Source organism: Ptychodera flava, chromosome 3 (genome assembly GCF_041260155.1).
Source record: "Ptychodera flava strain L36383 chromosome 3, AS_Pfla_20210202, whole genome shotgun sequence".
Classification (NCBI taxonomy): Eukaryota; Metazoa; Hemichordata; class Enteropneusta; family Ptychoderidae; genus Ptychodera; species Ptychodera flava.
This window is the reverse complement of record NC_091930.1, coordinates 43,431,243-43,446,830: the sequence shown is the minus strand read 5'-3', so window position 1 is coordinate 43,446,830 and position 15,588 is coordinate 43,431,243. Positions and strand designations below refer to the sequence as shown.

At 34.4% G+C, this 15,588-nt stretch overlaps 1 long non-coding RNA gene across 1 annotated transcript; it reads left to right on the top strand.

The window, feature by feature from the left end:
- Positions 1-3,941: 3,941 nt before the first annotated feature.
- Positions 3,942-9,450, top strand: LOC139130099 (uncharacterized). Its single transcript, XR_011551781.1, has 3 exons — positions 3,942-4,065; positions 7,252-7,303; positions 8,642-9,450. It is a non-coding gene; the product is annotated as an uncharacterized lncRNA (long non-coding RNA).
- The last annotated feature ends 6,138 nt before the right edge of the window (positions 9,451-15,588 follow it).

Below are 15,588 nucleotides of genomic sequence, written 5' to 3'. Positions count from 1 at the left end.
GACACAGATTGTTGATTTCAAAACTGTTGTCAGGTTAGAGATTTCAAAAGAGATTTCAAAAGTAAATCTGAGAATTGAGTGTTACATATTCTCAGTTTCCACACATAACCATGGCAAAATGGGAAATGCAAATGTGCAGATGGTAATCAAAATAGAGCTAAACAACTCCTTCACATAATTAAAGCCCCAGTAGCTGTAATTCTTGAAATTTGTTGACCTGAAAAAGGCTTTCTATTTTCTCTGGTTTTCTTTAAATTCTACAAATTTAAAGGATATAGTCTTTTACTACTGAAAAATTGGACAAGTAAATTAAAATTTTAACAGTTATTTTGATTTCCCGCCATTTTTAAAAATTGGTAAGATTACATAGAAAATATAGCATATGGTGTCCCAGTGGAAAACATTCAGCACTATGCTGCTTATATTGGACTACTCTGTTTGTTTCTGTGAAGGTTCCAATGCATAGATATGCACGACGTACAGTGTTTTTGCTTTATTTGCATGAGGGCGCCATTTTATGTTTGGGCAAACGTTTATTATTTATCTTGCTCAAAATTGCACATGCAGTCCCAGTGGACAGTTTAGTATACTTGTATAAACACCCCACAATGAGTACATTTCCACGAACTTGTTTTAGTTTGGAAGTAAAATCACAAAAATCATGCTAAAAGATACAGCTATTGGGCCTTTAATAACTTTCCTTTGGTATGTGCCCCACATCATAATTAACGCAGAGAAAGACATAAATTGACCTATGAGGATCGACAAAGATTTCATCAGCGAGAATAATCTTGATCCATCATTTCTTGGAGTTTTCCACCAATTGTTGGCATACAGCTTTGCTGGAAGTTGGGAAACTACATGACTTATTTAAACACACACAAATTTAGTACTGAAACTTGATTATGCTTGTTTTATTACTGTATGTGGTGTCATACATTTGATCAGAGTGTTAAATTTGCATCTAAAAAGAGTGTCTGCCGTTGAAGTCTACCAAGTCTACCAAGTCTACCTACCAACTGACACGGCCTTACAAATTGCATTTATTTGTGCAAGGCAAAGAAAATCTAGATGATATCTGGTGAAATAAAACGTACAGTTATAGCCAGTTTGGCTTTATACAACTGATTCAGACATCTTGTGTTCATAAACTTTGCTAAGTGGTATTGTGACTTGTACTTAAGGTGAAGTACTACGAATTACGTCAAAATTAAGTTGTGGTGTCATTTTTTTGAAACTTTGCACAAATATTCTTGGAAGTTGTGCAAGTGCAAAAATAAAATAAAAATGGGGTCACCACGCTCGTTTCCATGGAAACGGACGTTAAAATGGCGTCGTTAGAAATAAATAAAAATGATATAATTCACTTAAACTAAAGAAAGCAATTATAAAACGCTTAGCAAATGAGTTAATTTTAATAAATACCAAGACTTAAGATTCATATCTATCGAATGTATAGCTTTCATGATGTTTGTAAAGAAATTTTAACATAAGTATCGATTACAAAATGACGATATCGAAATTATATCACTACATAATTTTCGAACTTTCTTCCTGTCGCTTTGAATGGTGTCATTTTGACCAAACTTGGCGAATAAAATCCTGACATAATACCATTTAGTTTACACTTTTAATAAAAGGGTGTCACCACGCTACTTTTTACAATATCTCCAGGTGAATGGGTAATATGCGCCATGTAAATGGGAGAGAAATGTTAATTTTTCGCTCATATTGAATAAAAACAGCTTCCTAGGGGGTCAAAATATGACAAGGTTATAGGTCACATGTATTTCGGAGAGACTGATATAGCCTTCATATCTAAAGCACTTGTGTGGTTCACAGAACAGTATCTCACTGAGTTGTAACAAATATAATTGCTCACTGCCTTTATTTTTCTCTGAGACCTTTCACAAAGTAAAGATATTTACGTTATGGGAGGTTTTAAAATTCAGATGTACAGAATCTGCTTACATGTCGTAGATTCTTTTTCCATTTTCTCTTCACCCAACTTCCCAAATGGTGCTGTCTTGGACATGGAAGCAACGTAATCTCACATTTTTGGCAGTGTTAAGGGACTGGTCAGTTTCTTCGGCCTGGGGGGGGGTGGATTATTTTTTTGCCGACGTCAAAAAGTGGCTGACCCACCTATTCCAACTTTCGAAAACAGGGTGACCCCCCCCCCAAAGCACGACAAAGGTAAAACAAAAGTGAAATATAAATTCAATAATTCAGTTTTATACTTATATTTTATATATATATATATATATATATATATATATATATATATATATATATATATATATATATATATATATATATATATATATATATATATATATATATATATATATATATATATATATATATATATATATACTTTAAACATTCAGGCATTCTGTGTTTGTGTTTGTAAGATAGGAATTTAACAGTGTCAGTTCTAAAGTTTGAATACAGTATTTTGAATGGGCTTTGAATGTACTCCAATCTTTTTATGCATAAAGCAAATGTCCAGAACTGTTGTGAGAAAAATGTGATTGTGAAATATTAGTGCGTGTTGCTTTCTAACACTGCATTCTCATAGAGAAAACAGAAAAGTATCAGGAGCTTGTCATGCTTTTTCAATTTACAGACATCAAGATATATCTGACATAATATCTCTGATATATTTATTTATTGCGCCAGAAGGGAGCGCCGAAAATAATAAACATCAAGATATCTCTAATATATATACCTATCTGATATATGAAAGTCATGTAGCTGAAGGGCATGCTGAAATATGATTTTTGATATGGGCACGCCAAAAATTTTTAAACATACAGGTATGTCAGATATTTATTACATGCCTCGATGTGAATGCAAATCAGTGCATTGATTTGAATAGGAACATCCGGGATGTTAGCGGGCCGGTGAACGATGTACTGACCGGTTTCCATGGTTACCCGGGCCAGTGAAGCCTTTCGATGTTTTCGACGTCAAAATAGACGCTTAACGCTAGATGTAAAATATCCATGCGCGCACTGCTATTTTGACTTTCGTTAAAATCTGTTTGATGCTGGTCGATAATGGTAAAATTGTTTGAAAATGCCCTGCATGTAACTAAATGTCATATAGCATTAACTGTGAAGAGGCATGTAATAAAAATATTATTGCCTGAATACATGGGTTTATGTGCCCTCGCAGCAGGAGACAATTTGCCCTCCTTGCGTCGGGCAAATTGTCACCTGCTCTCGGGCACCTAAACCCATGTATTCAGGCAATAATATATAATATATATATATATATATATATATATATATATATATATATATATATATATATATATATATATATATATATATATATATATATATATGTCTGATATATTAAAGTTTTGCACTAGGGCGGGGCTCTGAAAAATGTCTTATTATTATTAGTTATGCGCCGAAGGGCGCGCTGAAAAATGCAGCTGAATGATGAAATTTGTGGCTGGCACGATGCATTTTTTGCAAGTACTATATGAGCCATGTTGAAATTAAAAAACACACTGACCGCCCTATTGGGCATTTCAAAAACATGGTGACCCCCGTACCACCAAAGTCAAAAACATGGTGACCCCCCCCCCCCATGAATCCATCGACCCCCCCCCCCCAGGCCGAAGAAATGGACCAGTCCCTAATAAGACTACATACCTGCGGAAATTTTGTCTGTTGTGCTTAAATGAAGCTTCAGATATAGTATTTCAGGGTAAAGGATTGAATACTTTGTTGATCACTCAAATTAAATTAAGTTTACCAAGGTTTTAAATAGAGAGCAAATCTCTCCGTAATGTACGTCCACCAAAATCACTGCTGGGTTCAAAATACACTGCAGCATTCTCCAGCTGGCGTCCTGATGGCGTGATTGGTCATAGCGCCCTCTTGCGACCATCTGCCCTCTGTCATGTCAAACTCATTTGAGATCATGGCAGCGTGTCGGGATGGGCACGGTCTCTGGTCTCCGTTAAAAAATAACTTAAAACGTGGAAATAATCGCCGATTGAAGAAATCCATAAACAACAGGACACTAACAGGTATCGCAATTTATCAGGTACGTTTTAGCACGCACATTCAGTGAAAAATCGTCATTTTTTCGGGACGTTTTTATCAACACATGCAACAAGCTACAATCTGGCCGCCGGACAGTTTCAAACCCAATCGGCTTGTCAGGCAATTTTTTTTGAAAAAATGAAATTTACTGTTACGGAGACTTCTGCCATGTTTTGGTGACTAATTTAGCGTTCATGTGGAGAAAAGTCAATATTTGTCCAAAATCATGCAAAAATGAAATATTGTGCACTGCAATTTGTTGCTGAAATTATCAGCTTGTCGGTTGCATTGTGTTGTGTAAAATTAGTCTGAAAACTTGAAGTTGTAGATTTTCACCAGAAATATACCTGCAGACTTGACATGTCATATTGTCATGTCTGCTTCTATGTATGTTTCTGTACACTCATGCACACATCTGTGAAGGTCAAAAAATTATTCTGACAAATTTATAGTGCACAAAAATTGCAACAGGCTGCTATCGGATAATAAACAAAATGACAATTTATAAACAGTTGATAACTGTCCGTCTAAGTGAGAAAATGATGTCTTATCCAAAACAAAACACCAGGTACAGTACGCACCATTTCACAAGTGGTATAGCAATAAACTGATGATGTACACAAAAAAACAGACAACTTGTAATTATGGCAATGTGTTCTGTGTACAGCGATATCATCAGTTTGTGGCTATACCACTTGTAACATGGTGCCTACCGGTAAATATGAACAATTGTTGAAATGACAGCAAAAAATACACATTTACAGCCTGGCAGTTGCAATGAGTTGTGTAAAATTTGTCAGAAAATTTGTAGATTTTCACTAGAGATATCCCTGCAGAGTTGACATGATGTGGTGTCATGTCTGCTTATATGTACAGTAGTTTAATACAGTAATCCTGTGTTACAACTAATCTGTATGGATTATCCTTACACAGTGCAATGTAACGGGGTTTCTCTAACTGACCTTGACCTTTATAGCTGAGAAATTCACCATCACAATTGAAGTGAACCACTCTATTCCCATCGTAATCACAAACATATATGCCATCTTGTTGGTGATCAAAACACAAACCCACTGGACTCTCTAAGTGTCCCTTGCCAATGTATCTTATACTTTGCATCTGGTGATTCAAAACATGAACACATTTCCTGCCAGAATCTGATACAAAAATACATTTCTTATTCACAATCAGATCCCAGGGAACACTGACTTGTCCTTTTTCAGTTCTTGCAATGTGTTCACCAGATTTATTATATTTTCTCACATATCCTTTCCTGTCACCAATGAATATAAAACCATCAGGACTCAAGCAGATACCGGTTGGTCTAATTCCTTCTTTGCATCCAAAACAGTTTAAAATCTTGCTTTGTCCAGAACTCACCACAACTTGACCATTCTTCCAATCACTCATAAAGTATTTGTCATTGTCTTCATCCACTGTTACATCGTATGGATAAAATGACTTTGGGAATGCATGGAATTGTAAGATGAGATCACAGCAGAGTTTGATTGGATCAATAACCTGAACTCTATGATTCACTCTATCACATATAACCCATTGACCGTTGTTCTTGATGTATATTCCCTCGGCCCCATCAAACTGTCCCGGCATTGATCCTTTCCCAAACACTTCCAGGACACTTTCCCTGACCGGATAACCTAGTAGGAAAACGAAAACATAAACAAAGGTCAAAGGTCAATTTGCAAACTACAATTTCTATGAAGTCAAACATTTTCTGATCTCACAAATTTTGACTGAATGCAAACTTCTTTTGTTTACACAAACACATGGAACATTTAAAGGAACAACTTCCTTACATTGTTATGTAACTTGCATGTTTCCATGGCAACATATTTGCATTTTATTGACGGAAATACGATTTCCAATCCATAAGGTAAGTGATTGTATTGCAGATTGGCTGATGTTTTACAGACAAGAATTGCCAGGTTGTAGATTGTCTTCTTGTGTTTTGACCTCAATAACTGATACAAGTTTATGTAACTCACATGTTTCCATGGCAACATGTTTGCATTTTATTGATCAAAGTGTGATTTTTAGTCCATAAGGTAAGTTATTGTGCTGATTGGCTCATGTTTTACAGATAGAGTGGCCTGGTTGTAAATTGTTTTGTTGTGTTTTGACCTCAATCACAGGTACACAGACTGTGTTTGTGTACTTTTTTTTTATTAGATTATCATTATTATTAACCTAAGACGATTTTTTTAGTTCTTACAAAATTATATTGTTACTTGTATGTTCTATTTTGTGAAAATTCTACCTCAACCAGGTTTCCCTGTCCTGCCAAGCTTTGTCTCCCTATGTCTGTTTCAATTTTAAAATACACACCTTTGCTGAATTTTTTATGGTATTGTCAATACCGTACTTTTATTTTGTTTGCTATTTACCAGTTTTCTACATTTTCCTGAAGTGTGTAATATTTTCAAGTTTGTTTTGATTTTGTAAATGGGGATTTACTTATTCAAATAATCCTTGATCTAAAATTCTCAAATATAATATAATGCTTCAAAGGTATAATTGTTTGTTTTGTTGTTTGTTGTGTTTGGCCTTATTAAAATTTATTTTTTTTAATGTTTCTATTTTTTTGAGTTGTTTGACTATTAAATCCTAGATTGATATTTATTTGTTAGATGTGTCAGCCATCAATCAATTGTAATTTATTTACCATTTGTTTATTACTCAATGTTTTTTCAGAATCACCACATGAAATGATTTATTTGTCTTACTGATTTCTGCATGCCATTTATAATAAAACATTTTGTTTGTGTACCATTTCCATGTATTTTTTTAATGTATCAAACAGTTAAGGTATTGTGTTAACAACCCTTGACCTTGGTGACATATTGTAATATACATTTGTACAAGTCTGAAGAGATGATTTTGAAGGCCATGCTAAACTAAGATTGTGTTTAACAGTTTCAATTCTGTTACCATGTTGTCTATCCAAGATCCCGGTTTAAATATTTCCTGAAATGTTGACTTTTTAAATTCTTCAGTATTGCATTTTGTTCATGGTTTAGGCTACTTGCAAATGTTCTCTTTATTAGAAATGAATGCTTCCATTTTCAGTACGATGTGCAAAATCTCCTAATGGTTTACATGTGTGCTAATAAATGAAAATATCACTTGACTAATATATGATTTTTGTATTTTTTGTTGTTGTGCATAGGCCAAAGTGCAAGTTCCAATTATTCAATATTTGCTGCTTCTTTGTTCAAAAAGTAAGTTTTTTAATTCTTTCTGAAATTCTGCACATGGTAATTTTCATTGCTTATCTTTATTGTTCTCTCGCTTTGTTATATTGGACATTCTTAATAATCATTTCATGTCACATTTTGAAGCTTGTTAATTCAAATCAACACACATTTCCCCAAATTACTGTCATGACTCATTCTGTTTTTCAGTGATTATTTTCTTAAACTTTGTCAGCTGTCATAAAATATAATTTTCCTTAATATTTTTGTTGTCTCTTTGTTTCAAAACGAAAGCAATTTTTGTCCCTTTCTTTAATGGGCAGTTGTCTCATACACACTACGTTCTTCTGTGCTTGCTCTGAGAGAAATTTTATCTATTTGCTGATGTACATTTTAGGCCACAAAAAATATTTTGTCGATCAAAATTGTTGTTGATTTGAATTACTTCAAATTTTGGACAATGTTTGCCTATAATTGGCCATGAAAGTTTCCACAAGTGGCTTCTAGCTGGAAATTTTAGAACTGACTCACTGTCATATCAAAACATGCCCTTAGCATTTTCTTGTAGTCAATCTTATTGGACACAATCATTTCTTTGTCCTGGATTTCCACTTACACAGAAGATAACCAAACAGACTCTGTCTTCATATCATGGCCAAACATACCAGGCTACTGACAGCGTTATCTCCATATCATATGCTCTAAGGTCTGTCTCTGCCGATGTTGGCATATCTTGCTAACTCTGTGTCTGTCTATGCCTTTCATAAAAACTTTTTGTTTTCCATGTTTGTCCATAAACAATAGTGTCTTTCCTTCATACATTCTCACTCCCATGCTTAAAGGCACTGTTCGTGATTCCTGGAATTGCCTTTGTTCTAGTCTGTAAGAGGATTATAGAGGTGTGGTAGCCTTTTTTCCCGTTGAAATTGTAATCTGGTGGATAAACTTTATCTCTGGTTTTCTTTCAGTAATCAAACTTTTGCATTTTTGTTCTCCAACAATCAAAGTGTTTCTACCATTGAGAAAAACAATTTGGGTATTTGTCAAAAGAGGAAAGCATTTGTCATGGTGACCCTTAGATTAATCATCAACTGCTTTTACCTTTTTAGGTACTCTAGTGGTAGAATGAATTTTGTAAGAATTAAATTTGACATTTACCACTTTATAATGACAAGCTGAATATGGTCATTAATAGTGTAAACCATGAATACCTTCAGATTTTTGTTACAATGTATCTGGCACACTGAGCCAATCAGATTATAATTCTCCATGATTCTCTAAGATGCCTGGATTTTTTAGTTTTTTTGCATATCTCTTTCTTTTCATCGACATAAATAACGTACGCTATGCTTTTATTTTATACAGATTATCGAAGACATCATTTTCAGTGAAAATCAAGGTGACTGACAGAATGGGTGATGTGATGTCCTGGTAAAAGATCAGCCAGTCCTCCATGATGAAGTACCTTCGACTGCATCACAAGATGATACTGAAGATGTCAGAGTCTATGAAGACATGAAGACAGATGAATAAGGCAGTGGAGAGCTAGGTCCCGGCTATTCCCCAACCCAGATGTGAACACTGACCCTAAAGATATCTTCGGGTTCAACTGAGCCTGAAATTTTATATCGTACATGTACATGTATTGTACACACAAACCAAACGGCCCTTTTCAGGGCCATCACATCCTCCAAAAAGAGAACTACCGTATACCAAAACTGTTTATTATGTATTTATTTTTATTTATTAACAATTTTCTGCTAATTTTCATTGATGATCTACATTGTATGTTATTTGTTTTTCCATGGTGAGATGCAAGTCAACTGATATACGGTAGGTAAGTTGAACGTAATGCAAAACATCAGTGTACCAGCTTTTCAGTACTGACATGCTTGCATAGTTATCAATAAAATATCCTCAAGCAAAATATTTGAACTCAATCACACTCCCGTTATCCAATACAGAGTTCTGGTGCTATTGGATATGCCCCGTACAGATTATCGCATTACATACACGAGACTAGTTAGTCTTGAACAACGTATATGGCTTCATGATGATGTCTATCCAGTTTCTATACTTTGGATTTCTCTCAGCTCTCATTGTCGATCTGTCAATACTGTTTTAAAGACTGACAGTGTAAACTTTGCAGGTTACAACAAGCAAAGGTTGGAAGATCGGACATTTCCAGGTGCAGGACAGAATATATGCTGTACGTATTATTTCAACAAGCATGATGTGTATCTTGTAGTCTACCTGTCTATGGTACGTCAATGGTGCAACAAGAAGTACGCACAGTGGCCCAGCTTATTACATTATGCTGCATGAATGGATCAAAATATTGTAAATATTGTGTAAAAATTGGAGAGACTGATGCATGTCCTGAAGACAGATGAATAAGGCATATGGTCGTATTGAACTGAAAAATTGAAATTCGTTTTGTTGGCACCTCACCTATTAGTCAATGCGCTCTGAGGTGCAAACAAAGCAAATTTCAATGTACAGTTCTTAAAGAATTGTACACACCTAGCAATCACTTATAAAACTTTAAAAGTTTTGTGAAAATCCCTATGAAAATAAGCCTGAGAAATCGATTAACTACATCGTGAAAACAATCATTCTTTTTGTCCTAAAATATTAATTGTCATCAAAAAGATTTGCGACACATGCTGTGTACATATTGTTTGCCATGTGTGCGGTACATTCGTATGTCCTGCAAGAGCGTGAACGCCATTGTAAATATCATCGGTGTAACTGTGGAGCTAGAAATATTTCTAGCTCCATGATGTAACAAACTCCAACCTCGCTCACTGGCTAGCAGCACAGTGCGCTTGGTAAATGGACTGTAATTCTGAGGCATCGATCTTGTATATTTTACTGTAATATCCCTGTTTATCAACCCTTGGTTGAAGAACTATGGCTGTAAGTATCAATAGTGGTCTGATCGGGCTGAAATTTGGACCTCAGTGGTCCATTGCCCACAAAACCAGGTTACAGCACTGCAGCTAAAGGCAAAATATGTTCTGCAGGAGGCAAACACATGGCAAGAGGCAGAATGTTTGATATTTTTTCTATTTTGGAAGTGACCTTGAATCTGGAGGAGCTGACCGTAATGTATACAAAAGCGACTGTGGAGGGGAAACAGCACTGAAAAGTTAGGCCTACCAAAACAAAATGTATAATTATGTGTTTTCTGCACAAAGCAGAGTACGTTTGAAGACCGTTGTTCTTTCCAACCTAAATGTGCGTAGGCAGCTAATAAACATTTTTGAAGCAGTTGAGTAGAGGCCAGGCTCAAGTGATTAAGGTTATGTAATGAGGAAAAGTCAAAGGCGGTCAAAGTTATGAGGGTTTAATTTTATGTATAAGGTTATAGAATTCCAAAATTTGAAGAAGCAAGCATATGACCAAACTCTGCACGAAAGGCAAAAATATTCTTGACCTAACTTTGTGTACATTTTACATGTGATAGCAATCCTTCATTCTGACAAGAAAAAAGCTATGTGTTTGAATCAACGATTTTCCCTTTTCAGTTACAAGTTAACCCATTTTTTCAGATGTTTTTTCCAAAATTTTGACAAAAATTATAATCCAACGAAATGCGATATCCATTTGGTTCAAAATTATCAATAAACTAATATCGTAAAATTAATAAAATGTTGCCCTAAAATTTTGATTGGCACTCAATGAATTGATAAGCATGTAACTTTTGTTATTTTTTTTCTACAAATATTTGATTTTGATATCTAATAAAAACAACAAGTTACAGTATTTGAAATTAATTCCACCCTGAGAATTCACTTGCCTCATGGCAAGTGAATCAAATTTTAATTTTACTCATAATATCAGCAGTACAGTTTCAATATAGACTTGTCTCCTTGCCAGAAAATCATAATAAAAACACTCAATCATCAAACCATGAAAATTGTGTCCAGATTTTTTACCTTAAATGTAAAAAAATGGTAGTTATCTAAGAAATGTTTTAAGTTTATTTGCTATCGCACATAGGTTACAGATATCTATAGTATGTGAATGAAACCAGACAGAGGATATAGAATTCTGGAAGTGTTATCTTTTTAATAACAAGTTGAATAGGCTGCATGGTAATAAGTAGTGTGTGCAAAGAATTTTTAAAATGGAAAAATATGAGATGTTGTGTAACCAAAGTTCACATAAGTGATCATAATTGTCAAATTGGGAAGAAAAGAAGCGCCAAGAATTTGTCATAGATGTGAGTTAGATGAAAGAAATGATGAATGGCATTTGATGAACACAAATGTTATTAAAAAGTGTGGTATCATTCTATATTGCAGCTAGAGCTAAGAGAAAAACAGGCTTGCATTAACGTGATGAATTTTGAAGTATTGCCATTGGTAATTTCTCTTACAGGTACTTCTGTTAACATGTTAATTGTATATGTTTGTGTTAAATGTATGTGTTTTAATAGTTTATTGTATCTTACTACTATCTCCAATATGTGTTTTGTAATGAACAAAACAGAAAGTGAGTTAAAATTACATTTTCTAGTCGTGATAGTAATTATTAGTAAATTACTTGATCATGACTGTAGGGCCCATTTCAGTAGGGCCCATTGAAGTTCAAAATGGCCCGTTCATTTTTGCTTGGATGGGGCCATTTTCACATTGGTGTTTTCAGCCCTCCCAATCACTGATACATGAGAATGCATTGATTAGTATCAAATCAAATTTTCACTTCAATCAGAAAATGTCTTGTGTGATACTGTAATTGCCTATCAGAATTTAAGAACTCTCCTGCAAAAGTGGATAAGATAGCATTGATGTATCCATCACATGTTGTTGAAAATTTGAATTGTGAATATAATTCAGACTGTAAGTCACTCAGTGATCATTTGTAATTTTTGTCCCTGGGCCTGAATGTGATAGCGCCCTCTATAGCTATTGTGTATTTTCCATGTTCTGATCCTGTTTGATTAAATAATCACTAGTCATTACTTCTATTCAAAGGGAGAAAGGGAACATTCTTTTGCCAATATGACATTCCTTGACTTTGAAACTGCATTTACATTCACATTTGTACATGCAGTGTGCATCACACAAAAAGATAATATCCGGTTGACAGCTAAGCCATAAATCATCTCCGCTAATGTTTCAGTTATGCCATATATAGGGGGCCTAAGTATTCATTTTAAAGCTTTTTAGTGACTAAGACTGCAGATCTATAACAATTATGATATGAAGTCATGTGCACTAATTTCTTGACGAGTAAACCCTTCAAACTATGCACACAATAGTTCTCTTTATAACATTGATTGTATGTAGCCGTGATCAGAGGAGCAGAGTTCAGAGGAGGTTATGCAAATATGAACATTATCAATGTCTGGTCTATACGACGCAAAAACCCAAGCACTACAGAGGTTGAGATAGTTTAAAGGGCAAGTAGTTGTAAATTTTGATGGGTTTTTTGCTGTTTCTGTTTTGCAAGGTTTTTTCTACTCCCTAAAACAAGTTAAAACACCCACCATTTAGCTTTTCAACACAGAATCTACACGTAAAAGGCACTGTTATTATTTACATTGAACTATAGTCCAGAACAGATTTCATCGTTAGCAATAACAAAATTCAATTTACATATATACACTTGACAAGCTGAATACTGTGTATCGCAATATGTTTTGGGGAGTAGAATAAAAAACTGTAGGTGACATTAAAGACAAAAAAATAGTTAAAAATCTCTAAAATTACTGCTACTGGTTCTCTAACTTTCATATTATCATTCATGGATTTTACAACATGCACACGAGAAAACAATTACTAAATATTTACCAACAACTGAAATTCAAAACCGCTACCAATTTTAATGTTCTCTGAGTTAAAACTATTTCGCGTCGGGCGATACGCTGCGCCAATGTCCTCGTGCATCCTTTGCGGTATTTTCGTGATAACCTCATATTATCAATATCAAAAGTTGACTTTCGATGAATAGGTAACATTGTTATTAGTATTCAGTTTGTATATTGATTTCTTTCAAGTTGCAAGATAAGACAGCTGCCATGAGGTTGACCTTTATAAACAATGATGAAAGATCAAGAACAATATTCAGTGCCCCAGGGGTCCCCATAAGACAATCAGCGTATGCATATGAAGAGTAAAAAAAGAAAAATTGCTGTAACAAAACATAATTTTAGCAACATTATTGTTTGATTGTCATTTAAAGTGAACCAAGTTCAACAATATTTCACAAACAGAAGTATTAGTGAAGAGAGGAAAAGATTAAACTTTGATAGGAATATTGACCTTAGCAGATGACCATCATTTTTCCTTCAACCTGATTCAAACTTACAATGTATGGCACCAAGTCACTTATCAAAGATATCACAATCAAAACTGCTAGGGCAACACTCTCCTCCCCCCTCTCTCTCCCTATATAAAGTTGTAACGACTATTCTGACTGTGCCCGTTCCACACACTCATGAGTCTAGTTATGTTGTAATTTTGATGAGCATGACTTTCTACTCAGCAATTTCTATAGATACACACACACACACACACACACACACACACACACACACACACACATATATATATATATATATATATATATATATATATATATATATATATATATATATATATGCAGCATTTATTTTGACTTTACCTCTGCACACTCTAAATTTTGAGTAAACGTTGATAAATGACCTCTGTTTACCTCAAACATTATAACCATGATATTAGAGGCATTAAGGCTATTGTCTGGGCTATTTTAAAACACTAACTGTGTAGTACCTTGTTTTCAAATTTTGTCATCTTTTTGTTGCAGTAGATGGTAAAATGCAGTGCAGGAGGAAAACCGGATATTCGGTTGGCATGGCGACTATTTCAGGGTTAAAAATATGAGGAAATTTGTGGCAAAGATATCTATTGAACGAAAAGTCATACAACAACCGAATTTTTTCTGTAGCATTCAGATGTATATGTATTACAATATGAACCTAAATCTATGACTGTATAAGATGTCAATATAAATTAAATCATAGTCATCTCGGTAAGATTTAAAAATTAATAAATTTCACAAATTTCCGTCAAGTTTCTACTATGACATGATTGGATGACCTTGTTTTTTGAGGTTTATTTTGTAAAGTATTTAATTTCACATATGTTGGCTGATTTTCATTGTATTCCAACCATTCTTTCAAGAGTTATTACTGCCACAAGAAACGAATGCAGTACAAAACACAATTGTTAGGAGTATTGGATTGAAATGTTTACAACATAAAGGTGATACTCATACTTCATGCAAAGTTTACGACCTCAAAATAGGGTATTCGACAAGTTTAAATTGTCAGTTGGAATTCTATTTACAAAAGCCTAGTTGTAATTGCTTTCTAAGTGAAAAATGAACTGTTAATTATCAAAAAAACATTGATTTTATAATCAGCATGATAATGAAATTCATGTGAGATTCTTAACTTGTTATGTATATGGACACCATAACGTCTAATATGGTTTGTTTTCTGGTTTAATTGCTATACCTGAATGAAAATCTTCATATGCCTTACAGTAATATCCACACAAAATATAAAACAGAATCATTTGTTGCAAATTTCTTCCGGTTACTCATTGATCTGACTTTTTTAGACTGCAATTAGTCTCAAACTCACAATTTCCACAATGTCATATTTTTACCTCTGAAAAAGCTGCTTCAATAAGCAAGCAAATGGTCACTACTTCATACATGATGCCATAACTCAACAAAGTTTTTAGGCAACCAAAAATAGCGATTTACCTGTTTTGAATATATAATTAGACTAAATAAAATTGGACCAGGGGTCAGTGGGAAAAACGCGATTTTTTCTCGATTTTAGTTAATATTTTTTGAAGAATGATATAGCTTATTTGAAAGTATACATGTCGAGGGTGACAATGAAGGAAAAAAATAAAATTTGATTTTTGAGCATTTTGACCGACATTAGCTCAGACGATGGCCTTAAGTTTGTGTATAGCATACACTGTATAAGTATGGATAAGCACCTCAGCCCAGCTATTGAATCAAAGTTGATCATTTTAACAATAATAACACACTATGCATGGTTTTTATTGAGACCTTAGGGACCGTTCAGTTTTTACGGGCGGGGGGGGGGGCGTCAAAATCTTGTCGCCGGTGTTCAAAAAAATATAGACCCCCCTGCATTTTTCCGAAAAAAATGATGACCCCCCCTTTGTCAGACGAAAAATTTTGATGACCCCCCCCCGGCTGAAAAATAACCAAAACCCATATGTCAAATTTACCCGCACAGTTTGGATTTGAACTCCGGTACGCGGCGCACTTTATTCGTG